The 14,905-nt window shown below is 43.4% G+C and overlaps 1 protein-coding gene across 3 annotated transcripts in view; it reads left to right on the forward strand.

Annotated features, from left to right (window-relative positions):
- Nucleotides 1-14,905, forward strand: part of WDR45B (WD repeat domain 45B) — a 217,890-nt gene that overhangs the window by 56,250 nt on the left and 146,735 nt on the right. The gene's annotated exons all lie outside the window — the stretch shown is intronic.

Consider the following 14,905-nt stretch of genomic DNA (forward strand, 5'->3'; position numbering starts at 1 on the left):
TAATGCCTACTACTCAGAAATCTCTCTGCTCAGGCTTAAATCAATTGATTAGTAGAATGTAACCCGTACAGTCATTTTCATCAAGTTAATTTGTTAGTCTGTGAAGGAACATATATATACTGTTTTTTTTTCGTTTGGGTCAACGTATCATAGAAAATTTAGACCACAGTCTTATGGAGCGCCTTGGCCTCAAAAGGTCTACGACAGTGATACTTAAGGGAAATATACATTAAATATAATGCAGACAGGGGAGCATGGCCAAGATTGCAATCGGGTGAGTTGCGGGAAACAGAGCTCCATAAGCCTGTCTGCCATTCACCATCCCGCAGTGCTTCTGGACACCAACGATATTGCTTGGGACTCCCGCTCATCTGGATTGAGCGGTGAGTGACTTGTGTGATCCCCCCAGCTGTGCTTCACTCTCTCCTCTCCTGACTGTCATATTGCTCCCCCATCGTTGCCTGAACTACAGGGAGAGCCTGAATATAAGACGAAGCTGCCGACCACATCTTTGGCTCCTCTCCAAGGTGGAGGTTTGGGGTTCTGAATAAAGAGACCGGACCCCACCTGCTTTGATATGCATCACCACTGAGCGAGACCATAATTTCCTCCCATGCTGCGGGCCCTGGGGCTGCTGCTATCAGTCGTGCTGCGACCGCTGTGCCCCACATCATCCTCCATATCTCTGTTGCCTCATCGCTAGCATAGCATCTCCGATAAGGAACTGCCTGACCCAAACAATTCTGCAACATCCTCCTGCCCTCACCTGCATCCAACCAACTATGCAGGAGATCCTTCCGCCCTCGTCACGCCTGTCTCTGCTAACTTCTAGGCGCTATATCTCTTATAATACATGGACTTGGGGTAATTGGAGAGGGTTGTACCCCTCGCACTATCTACATCACAGAGGCGCCTGCTCCTATGACTGCCTCCATGATTCCCCCAAACAAGATAAACATGCTACATGCACATCGGATACCAGGGGAGCAACTGGGGAGGCCCCCCACTCCTCAGATGTATTACTGGAGCACACACTCTTGGACCACTCACAAAAGTTTGCCGAAATCTTACAAGCGGTATTGGGCATTAAATCCTCTCTTGAACCCAAAAATGAAGCATTGGGTATATCTATGGGTCTCCTGCGTGAGGCAGTTGAATGACTGGGTAGAGGCCTCTGAATCCACACTGGTGGTGATTAGACCAACGAACGCTGAAGCAGACTCTTGTATCAAAACGCTCCACAGTCTCTTTCCCTCACGAAATGCCTACAACAGTGGGTGGCCCACACCCTGGTGTTGCAGGCCTGGCGCAGTCTATGCCCGACGACCAGGGTGTACACAAGCCTGCACGATCTGCATAACAGGATCGACTTGGTCCATTACAGCCCTGATGCAGTCTCCAAGGTAGTGAAGGCCGAATACCTTGGACAGACCTCCTCAGACTCTTCAGCTCTCCTTGTCTTGGAGTCACGAATGAACAAGTATACCCATCTGGCATCTACCAGTAGAAGCCCTGTGAGTTGTGGCATTTAGAACAACCCTGTCCGAACATATAGACTCCTACTTTGCAGACAAGGGCACTACTTCGAACATGCAGATTGAATGAGACACATTCAAGGTGGTTCTCTGCAGCCTGGCCATTAAAATGGTCTATGGTCCTGCGACAGGAACTGCTCTGCCTAGAGGCAGACATCAGAAAGTACAAACTTGTTGCTGCATTCACACCAAACGGCTGCCATCATGCTATCCCAAATCAGACTTTCACACACTACTGCCATCAAGGACCTGGGTGCCTTAGAATAAAGAGAATATATGGCCAGAAAACAAACAGTTAGTGACAGAGCCGGTAAACTTCTGTCCTTGCTGGATTGCTCTGACTCATCAAGGACACCCATTACAGCCATTCAAGATGCTACTGGTACCTTGGTCAATACTCAGGAAACAATCAACTTCTCATTGTATACTTACTTCAGTAAGCTATACGCAGCCACCACTACTTGGGACGCAGAAGCGACTCATGCGTTTCTGGAAATAGTACAGCTTCCACAGATGCTGGCACCTTATCGGGCTGACTTGGAGGCCCTGTTGACAGAAGATGAAATCACACAGGCGATCAAACAAATGGCATGTGGCAAAACTCCCAGGGCGGATCGCGGGCCAGTGGAGTTTTTTGCCATGTTTGCCTCAAAGCTAGCACTGCGTCTCCACCAGGTTTACAAGTCAGCATATGAAATGGGGATACTTCTCCAAACTTTACGAGGGGAGCTATTTGTAGTCCTGCCCAAACTGGATAGAGACCCCTTGCTGTTGGGATCTTACCATCCTCTATCCCTTCTAAATACAGATTATCTTTGCATTGGGCATGGAACCCCTGGCATGTGCACACCGTACCAGGACCCCAGACTGGGGAATCCAGGTGGGAGACAGGTAGCACATAATCTCCCTTTATGCTGATGACACTCTTGTGTGTCTTCGAAATGAAGCAGGCAACATCCCGAGCCTCATAGATCTCCTGCGCCTCTTTGAGGATTCATCCAGACTCAGAGTAAACTGGGACAATTTTCAGCTCTTTTGCCTGACAGTGACCACAGTAGAGCAGAGAAGACACCTTCTCAACAACTCTCTCCCCTGGAGCTGCATCACTATAAATTATGTAGGGGTTCGAGTATACCACTCAGACAAATATTTAGTAAATTGCAACTTCTTTGCTATCCCTGCCTTACTAACCAATGGGTTCTTTGTAGGGGTCCGCTCAATCTTGATCACGTTGACACAGGGCAAAGAGAGGTGCCGTGTAGCGATCTCCAAAATATATGCCCCTTTGTCTGCAGGTGGCCTGGGGGTACTAACCTACAAATATTATTAAACTGCTGAGATTGGTTTGCACTGGAAATATTGCAGTGGCTCCTGGGCTCCAAGGCGGTGGTTCCTAGGGGGGAAGGTAAGATCCTAATGAAAGTGGCAAAAGCCTGCTGGTCCATTTACAACACCAGACGTCACTCGTGCACACGTTAAGCGACGGACCTGCCCCTCTGGGTTATGCCTGGTTGTACTTTGCTCCGTCAAATGCAGGAGGCGAACCAGTGGAGAGAAAGGGGCTAACTAACTTGGAAGACCTATTCAATGATAAGATCCTGTACACGTTTGAAGGCCTAGTAGAAGCCTACGGCATGCCCCCGGGCTCCTTTTTGATCTACTCAACACTCACAAGACACCTACATCAGGGTGTGGCACAGAACTTAAGATGAACCAGCAACCTCACACTGCTTGCAGACATTGCTTACACATGGGGGAAAAGGGCATTACATGTCTATACAGTGCCTTATGCATGGATAATGCAACACCACTCCAACCGTTGAAGACATCTGGGAGACAACGTTGGACTTGCCTGTTGTGGACAAGCAATTGGAGCAGTGCATTGGAATGGTAAAACTTACTTCCATCAATGCCAGACTCAGTCATTAAAAACTTTATTTGATTTTTGAAAAATCATAAAAGCATAAATACACAAACAGTTTGGAGTAGCAATGCCAAAATGTGTCGAATGCACATTTAATAATAACAAAGAAAAACACATCTTAAAAACATCTTGCTACTCACGAAAAGTAGAACCCAAAAGCCAATTGCCAGTTATGTACAACATGAATAATCTTAAGTGCTTGCTATATACCAGTACGTTTCGCCGTTTTACAGAAGTACATTTACAGCAGCACGATAATGAATTAATTCCCTCATCAATCTCAAAAAACATTTATCCATAATGCTACCTGATAGACCCCTCTCCCTTATGAAATTAAGAACATAAAAAATGTCATGCGACTCCATTGAATACAAAAGCCTGAGGCCTTTCCTGATATGAATAGGCCCAAAAATCACAAAAGGGGGAGCAGGGAAGGTAATCTCAATGAATGATAAAGTGAACAGAGTAGTAAAAAATGAGCAATAGATTGCTTCGATATGTTGTCACAAGGACATGGGGGTAGATTTTCTAACCACCCTCATGTGAGAAACACTACTAAAAAAGCACGGTGCCCAGACAAAGTCTGGTTAAATAAAACCAGAGCTGAGAGTTTAAAAGAACAAGTAGGGTTGCATCGTTTTCGGCAGATATTGCCAGGGAGATAGACGCTGTTGGATAACCGACACCCTTTCAAAATAAGCTGCATGTTTGAAATGACTTAGTCATGGGAGTTTCGCATAATTACACAGAGACCGGCAGTCAGATAAAATTTGTCTGGAAAATTCTAATTCGGGTGTAGACCATATTTTAACTCGTAACAGTAGGGGAGCAGCACCTATGAGGTAGTCCAAACCCACTTCAGAGTGACAAAAGGAGGTTGAGGACCCTTTTGGGAGCATCAACAACCTCCTAAAAAGGCGTTCTCTACTACCTGGAGTTTAGAGCAATTACAAGTACCCTAACACTCCAGCCCCATAAGTGGCGATGAACATACATTTAGCTTTATACAAACTCATCCTTTCTCTGACGGGCTTATGTCCAAGCTTAGCTGCGAAGTGGAAAAGTGCCTCCACTTTTCTGTTAACTTGCTGCACCCATAGGGTTAAAAGGGAGCCCCGCTTCAGTTGGTTGTTAAAAAGGATAACTAAATAGCACAAATTTGAAAGTGTGTTCACAAAATTTGCTTGAAGGGAAAAGGTTCTGTTTTTTGCTGTTTTAGGGCCACAGACCATTATATACGATTTTTTAAGATTCACCTTCAGGTCCAGGGAGGACATAAAATCTACAAAGCCATCGAGGTTTTTCTGTAGATTATTTGCTGTCCTTTCTAAGAGGACAGCGTCATCTACATAAAGAAGCAATTAAATAAAGTAATTACCAATCCTTGAATAATCCAGTGCCAGACTCCGATATACAGTTTAACTAGCTATATCACACTTACCTTACTGTGTAAGGATAGCAGGGATATACTCGGGTCCTATGAGGGAGATTTTATACACATGGTGTGGGACTGTCCCCCCATCAGTATGTATTGGAAGGAGATACTCACCCACACATCGGAGATATTGGACTCCACTTTCTGAAGGATGCACTACAATGTATACTTGGGATCACCCCACACAATGTTGAATTTAAATCCCTCAATAAATGTGTTCACCTGGCCTTCGTACTAGCCAAGAGGCCCATAACCCTGGGTTGGAAATGTCCCCTTTCACCACCTGTGCAGTTATGGCTCAACGACCTACACTCCGACATACTAGCTCAGCGGTATTGACTGCATACACTGCCCTGGCCTCCAAATTGTGATAGTTACTTGGCGGCAATCGAACCCAAGTGGGATGGGAGGCCACACTGACCTGTCGACCAACACTATTACCACAGGACTCCATATGGAGTCTTCATGACTCCCACTGAGTGCCATGAGTCATTACGATGGTGGACCCCCCTCAACTAAGGGATGGGGGCCACCTACTCCTGGGCCCGCTTGCCGCTCTTGCCCCACTTGCCTTCCTTGCCCCCCTCTTCCAACTCCACCTCTTTCACCTCCGGTCCCTGTCTGGCCTTGCACCTTCTCAATCCCAATGCTATCCCTGCTGGCTTGCTTACCAAACCCAACCGCTTCTCCCTTCTGTCCAGGCGAACTTCCTGTTCCCTTATTTCTGGAGAAGTGGGGAGTTTTGACCTATCTTTCCTCCTGTGGAAGTATGGTGTACACATGAACTCTGTTAGGTGGTTAAGCTAGTGCTTCTTTTCTATTTGGTTTGCAAATTTAAGTTTACCAAACGCCTGCAGTCAACAACCTCATAGTCTGGCACATGACACTCCTTATTGTTGATTGCCAAAACATGTTTGAATTAAACTGCCATTCACACTCGCTACCAGGATTATGACTACTGAGGACTGTAATTGTACAGTACTGAGCCAAATATGGACTTTACTTCTGTCATATGTGCGTATGTTATCTACATAACAATAAAGATTTATTAAAAAAAATATGCACATACATGTAAGAAGGCAATGTCTGTTTGCCTCGGGGGCGATTCCAATAAAGTGGTTATAGTGTGGTCAAATTTGTTCGCTATACTGTTATTTGTCCAAGATGTACAAATTTATCACCTTTCTAGACCGCTTGTACACATTCCCCATTAATTTATAATATGTTGTAATGTGCAAGTGGAAAGCTGTTGAGAGTTTACAGGAAGTGGAGAGAAAAAAAATAGTAAAACATGCAGTTGAGAACTGGATTTTAAAGGACTAGATGTCCTGATAAAAGAGAATGAGTCTCTCTTGATTCGGATAGAACACTGACATCTCCTAGAACGGCTCCAAAAGTGGCTAAGCTATTAACAAAAATGGCCGAAAAACTCGCCAATTAGGCATACCTGCTCCAAGATCGTGATTGGTGCTTGGAGCACACTTAACACCGCCCTTTCGTTAAGTGGACGTTCTCACACTTTGTCCAGCGGCTCACAAGTCCACCTAGAGCCACATGTGATTTGTAGCAATAGATTTATGCCATTAGCAAATATGGAAGCCTAACAACAAGGTGATAATAATATTCATGCAGCTGGAAAAGAGAAGGTCTTAGTGGACCCAAGCGTGACAATAAACAAGGGCTCTCTTGTACAGACAGTTGATGCACTTAGAGTAGAAATTGCAGAATTAAAAAACGTTTGGTACAGACACTTGCGAATAAGCTACAATAGGATGTGGTGGATTATTTTAAAAATGAAATACACAGGGAAGCTACTGGCCCAGGCCAAAAAAACAGGCCATGGGAGTTTCTCATTTTCCACTGCGCTAGTGGTGAAAGTGCTGTGCAAAGAAACAAGCAGAGCAGTGTGTACAGGAATTGCACTAGATACCCTATGTCAAACGGCACGGTTACAAACCACACCTAATGGATACCGTTGTTCCCAAATAATACTATTAAAAACCAATGATACTATTCAAAACCAATGTAATCGTTTTGTCATGGATGGTAATGATCGGACAGGGAACCTAACCCTGGTTTTTTTGAGGACTTCATCTCTTCTGATGTTCATGCAAGACCACTAAAAATAAAGGGCATACTTTTGTTTCTGATTAATCTTCCCAAGTTATCTCTATCTGCTTGCGAAAACAAGACTCCTTGATAAATTAACAGATTTATTTGATTAGGAACACCAATTATTGTTATTCAGTGATATGCTCCAACATTATAGCAGTCATGCTGTACTCTTCACCTGCAGATTATGATTATATAAAAATGTTGTTAAAAAAGAGTGATCTTGTGGAGGGTATAGCGGCATTAGACTTTCAAACGATTCTGAGCTTTGGTTCTCCTTTACTTTTCCAGACATCTGAGAACCACGATTCACATTTTGATATGACAAACGTTCGTGACCCACCTAGTTTTAAATGGACATGAGGCTGGCAACTTTTATAATGTAATGAAAGCGTGTTGTGGTAGCGCATTGTCATGTACAGACACAACATTATTCATTGAAATGGTCATGCGTAGATATACCGTTTTTGCTGATCTTACTATAGTCCACAAAAATGACAATGTGTGGAAATCTGGTTTCAATGAATATTTATTATTTGTGCATCACCAAGGAAAGAGTGTTGATTTGTTCTGATCCTGTTAAAATATTTGTTTCCATCACATTTCAAAATTACAAAAAAATGTGCTTCATTTCTGGTCTCCCAACTCCTGAATTCAAACAAATGAGCAGGAAAAAATAATCAGCAATAGACGTAGCCAGACATATGGCCTCTGTCATTGAAGCACAGCAAATTTGACAAAATAAATACAGAAATTAAAGGTATCTTTATTTATTGCTTGACCATTTGCAACCCAGCAAACATCGGCTGGCGACCCACAGGTGGGTCACGACCCACAGTGTCGGAAACACTGCCCTATAAACTTCAAATGCAGTCTGCCTCAACTAGGAGTACAGCACATATTCTTTATTAGAACATTGGAATGCTGGAAGCTCCATTGAAAACAATGGAGTGCTGCGGGCTTTTACTGGCCGGTAAAAGCCCGCAGCGCCAACATTCCAATGTTCGCTTTGTTCACAGCAGCAGCTGTGAACAAAGCCTCACGGAGCCCGAGGGGATTGTAATCCCCTCGGGCTCAGTGAGCAATTTGTTTTTTTAAATAGAACATTCTGCCCTGAGTGGCAGAATGTTCTAATAGCCTTAGAACCCGCCGTAGCGGGCTCTACCGGCTATTAAAGGCCCTTTCCCTTGTTAAATGCCCTCGCCTTCGGCTCGGGCATTTAACGCGGGGAGCGGGCCTTTAATAGCCGATAGAGCCCGCTACGGCGGGTTCTAAGGCTATAATGGAACTCAGCTGAACTTGGCAATAAATATCAGAGACAACGATTCTGACTTTAATGGTACAGACTGATGGGGATTTCATTGAGATACTCAATAATGCACCAGTAACACTTGTGAGAATATTCATGATTCTAGTAACTACAGGTGTAGAAAATGCTTGTTTCTCAGCACTTACAACATAAACAGTTATTGTGATGATTCTCAAATAAATAGGGTGCACAAGGCAAATAATACCCCTCAACTGTGCATATAACCCTGGAATATTGTAGGATTGAATTCGGAGTTAAATTACCCTGAAGGGGCAAGTTCATTGATAAATTTGAAGTATGTATATTTCATGAAACTTGAACTATGATGCCAGTCCATAGATCTGGCTAAACAAATTATTGTGTGGCGGTGATGTCCATAGGTGTTGGTAGACCATCTGGAGGATTGACTATTTGGATAAGAATTGTGTTTGATAGTAAAATAAAGGACCTTTCCATTCGATCGCCTGACATATTAAGTTTATTACTAAAATCCATCAATGGCTTTGAAATGAAGCTCTGTAATAAATACATCCATAGCACCTTGAAGAGCAGAGATTCATGAACATTGCCACTCATGAGACCCACTTGGAATAAAGTCTTGTCAATTGCCTATTACTGGTAGCTGGGACTTTAATGTGAAGTATGAACTCCTAGAGCGCTGTCTGAGACATTGAGGACGAGGACTGGGGCATTCCAGCTTTGGAGCTCACTCCAGTCAAAAAAATGAATAGCCACTGCAATGCAGCTGGCTGCTTTGACCGTGAGCCACCATGCTGGACTTGCGTTTATGGTCTGTTTTAGAGGATATGGTAATTATAGAAAGCTCTGATAGTGACACTAATGCTCTCTTTTTAACTCTAAAAAGGCACACTGCAATTCGATCAGGCTGTTTAGAATTCTTAAATAGATCCCCTGTCTATTGTCACAAATAACAGAAGGTACATTAAGTGGCCATAAAAACAGGAAAGGCCAGACCAAAGCTATTAGCAAGCATGTACAAAGTGGTTGTTGTGGCATTAGAATTGCTAGAATCATGTGGATCATGGTCCATAAGTGGCCTGTCAGTTAACAATAGTCATAATAAATTAACCGTTTCTCTAAGGGGCAATTTGTATAAAGAAGTAAATCTTCTGTTTACAACAAGAAATAATCTGTGTGGTTTTACAAAGACAGAAAGTGTGTTAAATCTGAGGTGTTGGCAGTATTAAAAGCAATAATATGAGGGTATCTAGAGAGACAATAATGAATTACAGGCGTCTTGAGATATTATGTAGAAAGATTTGGGATGACGCAAATTGGCAGGATATCCTCAAACCATTATAAATCCTTCACAGTAGATCATTATGATTTATTGTTGCTCATGATAGTCTTTGTGAAAACAAGTTCATAGAATTTTTTTATCCAACCCCATGGTTGGTGTACGCATTTTTCTGATTTAAATTCTGGTTCCTTCCCAGACATTCCTCTGAGGGAGGTTACAGCTAGATTCCCATAAGTACCGAGGACCAGAAATGTACAATTCATGATAGGCTCCATGCAGTTGATAGCATGAAATCCGGGAAAGCCCAAAGTCTGGATAAAACACCCAGGGACCTTTTCTCTTGGAACCACTGATTTGGTCATCCTACATCACCATACTATTAAATGCCGTTTCGGCAGGAGATGACATCCCTGAAACATGGAAAGCGATAGATATAATTCCCATCTATAAGAAATGAAATAAGGATGATCCGGGCAATTATAGTGTCATTGACATCCTTTAAAAAATCTTCTGCAAACAAGTTCTTGTAAAAATTCAAGATCAAATGCAAGAGAATTATATTTTGTCCAAATTGTGAGCAGAATGAAAAATGTTCTAGCTCTCGTAACCGAAAGTTTCATTTCTATTAAGGACTCTGAGATGAAGATTAAGATTCACTTTCTGGCTTTATTTCTCACAGCAGCCTTCAACGTTTTTTATAAACAACTTGAAACAACTACATTTCACATGAACCTCATGGACAAAGAAACAGTTCCTCCAATCAGATGGCCTTGCACTCAATAAACGTAGCTGAAGACTGTCTAGCCTCCTTTTTCTTTGTGTGAACACAGCCGATGTGCAGGATCACTCCTGTTTACTGGAATCAGCACCTGAAAAATAAATTATAATGTAAACCTTCTATGTTCTCATTGTCAAGTAGCATCAAATACACTTAAAGAAAGTATTCTACATTGTCAAATGATATACCAAACAACAATCTACGTTTGTACATTCTAATAAGTCAATAAGTGCCGAAAATCTAAAGTATGAGAACATTAATGTTATCAGGGTGGGTACCATAACCATGAAATGGAAAGGGTGGGCTAATTTCACCTGAGTCCTTAATAGAATTGAATCTTTCTGTTAAGATAGCTAAGACGTTTTTCATTCTGTGTCAGGACTGGAGGCGGGGTTAGGCTAGTTTAAAGCTTGTCCACCACCAAAGTCTCCAGATATGTGATTGGCTTAAAATAGAACCTATTGAAGGTAGAATGTCTGACTCTGGAGCTGATGAACTATTGGACGCATCTGCTGGAGGGGGCTTGGAGGATGAGCACCGTGGCCTACTAGTGTCCATGCCGCCATCTGAGGTATTGTGAAAGTCATCGCCATCCACTAGGGTAGACGGGGAAAAGGAATGGGCTTCCGAGGTACTAGGAGCGTCCGGGTCTAAGGAGGGGACTTGAGAGTCCATAAAGGCCTTTTTTTAAATACGCAAAGGCACCCATGTCCACTATGTCATCTATGTGTTTACTGTTGGTTACCTATTTAGTCGAGGCTGGATGCCCAGGAGGTTGGGTTGTGTCTTCCCTTTGGTCTAGAGGTTTTTGACATTGCGCCTGCAATTGGACAGTTTTCTTCTCCAGTGGCGCCACCAGCTGAGTGGCTACTTTGAATATGGAGGCACCCATCACCTGATAGAACTGGCTATCAGTAGGAAGGTAGGTAATCTCCTGTTCCTCACAATAGATAGTAGACTCCTCATTGCCTTCCATAGTGTTAGTAATCAAACAATATTGGGCTAAATAATGCTACACCAGCCCAGGCACAAACTAGAATCCTCACTTCTATATACTGAAATATTGATTTATATATGCAGGGAGCAGTGCAGTAGGGTGAGGCCCTCCAATATGGATGCCGGGCTCACTGGCAGTACAGGTATTTAGGCTGAAGGAGTCCCGGGACTACTCCTATTTATGTGGGGGTTGTAGCCGCCTGGGACAAGTCCCACCAGAAAGTCCTCAAAATGGTTTATCTTACCCGCGTCTCGGGTGTAAAGCTCCATGGTGGTAACTGTGTTAAAAAATTGAGCCCAAGAAATTTTGACAGCCCCTGCTGACGAGCTGAGTGAAACTGACGCACCGGCTACCGGGAGGTTGTAATGCGCAAGGCAGGAAGGGAACTGTGTGCGGTCCCCCTAGCTGCCTGTCAACCGCGTTGTACACCTGAGCCGGGCTAAAAACAGAAATGGTCGCGTAGGAGCAAAAACGTTCCTGTGCCGTACTGAAAAGAAAAGCGGGTTATTAATTTACAATAAGCGAGCAGCAAGCACCTCAACGAGGAAAAAACCCTTTGCTCGGTGTCGCTGTAAAGCTCGCACTAATAGTATTAGCATTTATTTGAATAAAGAGAACAGACACTTATCTCACGCAGCTGTTAGCAGTGAAGAAAGAGGAGGCTAGACAGACTTTAGATATGTTAATAGAGTGCAAGGCGATCTGATTGGAGGAACTGTTTCTTTGTCCTTGAGGCTCATGGGAAATGTAGTTGTTTCAAGTTGTTTGTAAAAAAAAAAAAAAAAAAAAAAAGTTGAAGGCTGCTGTGAGAAATAAAGCAAAAAAGTGAAGCCTAATCCTCACCTCAGGTCCTGGCACAGAATTCAGACGGAAGGTTAGCACAATAGACCAAGTTTTACGGTTTGTGCTAATAAACTGGAAACAAATTGTTTTACAGCACCTATACGTCACCTTCGTAGACCTGAGGGCAGCATTCAGTGTGATTCCTAAATCCAAGTTGTAGGTAGTCCTTGAGTAATTGGGAGTGACTGAGAATCTATTGTCCATAATCTTATGTCTGCACTATAATATAATTGCTGAAGTTAGATGGGGAGGCAAGGGGAAGTGACTGATAGCACAAGTATCCAAAGAGGTGTGCATTAGGGATGCATGTTAACTCCAACGTTGTTTTTTGTTACATTAATAATGTATTCAATTTCTCAGATGATTGTGTTAACAATTCCAAAAACTGGATGGTTATAACATACCAGCATTGGGTTACAGAAGCTAGTAAATACGTTTGCCACCATTTTTAGTCAGTGCGGATCGGAAATTAATTATTCAGAACAAAATACATGGCTTTTAATCCAACAAGTCATACAGGGGTGTATTGAAGATGGGGGATTTAGTCTTGGAAAAGGTCACACATTTTTAATAACTGGTAGTAAAGTCGTGGCCTTCACAAATCATGGAAAGTCAACTAATGCTCTACTGTAGTGCAGCAGCATCTCTAACATACTTAACAGAGGAGAATTAAAATTGATTTTGCGCACCAACAGCCTCAATACGGGCCTCAACAGAATGGAGACTGTACATCTCTATTATGACGTGAAAGACCACTGGCAAACTGTCATGCCTGGCTCCCTGGGTATAATATTGAGACCCTACAAGACTATGGAGGTGTACTGTGTATGGACTGCTATATTGTTGAGCACTAATGATTTGTTGTTGCATTAGGGTTGGAGTATTCTTAAGCTATGTTGCAAGTGATTTTGCATGCTTAAGTACATAAGTGTGACATCCTATGGTTTTCTTCCTCTGTATAAGTATCTGCAAACCCCCACTCCCTTACCCTCCTTCATCCACCCTAAAATGTTCATAGTAGTTTATTGATATAGTTACAACATATGTTTTTGATTGTAGGGCCGCTATTTTCTTGCACTTTTTACTTTCCGTCTTAACTTGGGGTAATTATCAACCTTTTCAAACATGGCCATCGGATTTTCACACTCCTAGAGGGTACATTAGGCCCGGTGCCTCTTCTCTTTCTCCACTCTTGTTAAAGCTGACATGTGCAGCAGACGCGTCGCCTCTTCCAGGGCGGCCACATGCACCACTGTGACTCCTGGAGCACACAAGATCACTACTGTCTGGTAAGCTTTTCCAGCACATTCCCCAGCACAGAATGTGTGGAGCTGGTTTGTGTAATGCCATCAGCTGATAGCCCTGTATTTTTCATCCTCACAGGGGTGTTCAGGCTGCTCTGACTGTTAATTCCCCTATGCTGCCTCTCCTGCGAGCAGGTGCGCTTCGGTAAGATACCCTTCAGGTGCCAGACTGGGTGCCGACCCTTAGAAATTACCTCATGCGTGGATAGGCAGCTTTGTGTGACTCTGCGTCTACTCCGTCCTAGCCTGTAAATGATGTTGGAGCCACATATTGCCAAGAGTTCGGTGCACCTATGTGAGTTGCTTTCTTTCTGCATCTTTTGTTGTGGATCTGGAGATAGCGCCGTCGTTTTTGTGTCACTTACAGGAATATTTTTCAAATTTGATACATTGAGCAAGGAGTATGTCTCACACCACAAATCGCAGAATTTAAAACCTGCAGGGACCATCAGAAACCGTCACCTATGCCAGACCTTCACCAAGTTTGTCTCTGGAGCCTGGGTTTGTCGTATAACCTCAAGTTAAAGTCGACTTTATGGGCAAGTATATATACGCATTCTGGCTCTTGAGGCCATTCTCATGAAAGATACTCTTTCCATTCCAAGTCTTCAAGCAAGTCAAAATTAAAGAAAAAACACAAAAGTGGAAACATGACTCATCTTCATGCCGCCACTCTTGTCGGGAAAAGACGTGTGGACATCTGGTTGCCTCACAATATTAGTCTTTCGCCATCAAACAGATTTCGCAGCATGTGACGCTCAGCCCAAATTTCCAGGTCCATTAGCGACTCTGCAACAGGTGGAAGCTTTTATAGAGGCCATGTTGCCCATGTTTAGCACCCTTCCGTTACCAGTTAGCACGCCTATGGGTACCAAAGAACCAAGGAGGCCTCAAGTCAGATTACTACCAGTGGATCGACTCCTGGGCTGACGCCAACCCTAACTTCGAACCTGTCCTTGCCGGTTCTCCATACATCGATGCCAGACGAAGGTTCCATTGTCCTTTTGGACTCGTAAGCAAACCGTAAATCAGTGAACCCGGACAACATGCTGCAAAACATGTGACCAGTTCTGGGTTGGACACCACCTACTGTTTCGGTAGGGCAGTTAGGACCAGCGTGGTGCTTTGACACCACACGTGGCTAACATCGGTGAGCTTTCTCAGTGTTGTCTAGGTGTCACGGACATGGGATTCAATGGCACTTGTTTCTTTGGAGAAAAAGTGGAGTTGGCCCTGTCATGTTTTGAAGAGAGAAAAACTAGAACATCCTGTAAGTACAGGATAAGGATTTACCACAAGGGAAAGCAGAGCATCATATCACATCAGACAGATATGTGCTGCGAAGTGTTCAGGATGGATACACCGTACTCTTTCTATCCACTCCACCTCACATGCTTCCTACACCAC

Source organism: Pleurodeles waltl, chromosome 7 (genome assembly GCF_031143425.1).
Source record: "Pleurodeles waltl isolate 20211129_DDA chromosome 7, aPleWal1.hap1.20221129, whole genome shotgun sequence".
Lineage (NCBI taxonomy): Eukaryota > Metazoa > Chordata > Amphibia > Caudata > Salamandridae > Pleurodeles > Pleurodeles waltl.